We start from the raw sequence: 1013 nt of genomic DNA on the forward strand, positions 1-1013 counted from the left end.
AAGTATAGAAATAACTTTTATAAATTCTCACTGGTCCAGATTATAGCCTACAAAAATAGAGTTTTGGTAATGATGCAAACGTCAAAGTGAAAGGATTCAGTATCAACATGAATAATTGATTGATTGACTGACTTTATTGATCTCACAGTGGAGAAATGTACTTGTTACATCAGCTTAAATAGTCAAAGGAGAGGAAGGGGGCACCAAATAGGATAAATACAGTATATACAGTATAATAGGCTAAAGTCATGTGACATGCAGATTAAGGGGTAAGGCCTGAGCCCAGATATGGCTTCTTCTTCTTTACATTACTCAGATCCAAGAAAACAAAAAAGGAAGAAGAGAAAATCTCTCTTTTCATTTTAATATACTTACATTCAGGGAATATCACTGACTCCTCATCATGAGGGGAATCCAGAAACAGTCATCGCTAACGAGGGACTTTACAGACTACCCAAGGAAAGCCATAGAAAGTTGAGTGGAAGGAAAACATATAATTGGCAAAGGTTAACCAGCAACAAGGATAACAAGAGCCCTGAGAAGACTGAAGGTAAATCCCTTAAAGAATTTGGGGGAGTTGATCAGGAGAAACCGTTTCTCTCTCTGATGAAAGTAAAGATTGTAAAGTTCCCAGAGTCTGGAGGTATATTTAAAAGCACAGAATCAGTGCAGCAATCTCAGAGTGTATTTTATTTCATGCTTCCTTTCACTGAGAAGGTTTCTGAAGGACTTAATACCAGCTCACGCTGCCGATGGCATTCAGGTGAGGATTTACCAACGAACTGGACAGACCTAAACACACTGTCAAAAGGAAGATGGCAGACAGTATATTACAATATTCAGATTATCTGTAGCCACGCATTTGTTACTTCAAGGCTGGACTATTGTAGTTCTTTACTATCAGGAAGTCCACAAGCTGTAGTTAAAAGTTTTCAGCTGATCCAAAACGCTGCAGCCAGAGTTCTGATGAAAATGAAAAAGAGAGATCATATCTGCGTCTCAATTCGCAGGCT

Source organism: Cyprinodon variegatus, unplaced genomic scaffold (genome assembly GCF_000732505.1).
Source record: "Cyprinodon variegatus isolate N-32 unplaced genomic scaffold, C_variegatus-1.0 Scaffold596, whole genome shotgun sequence".
Taxonomy (NCBI): domain Eukaryota; kingdom Metazoa; phylum Chordata; class Actinopteri; order Cyprinodontiformes; family Cyprinodontidae; genus Cyprinodon; species Cyprinodon variegatus.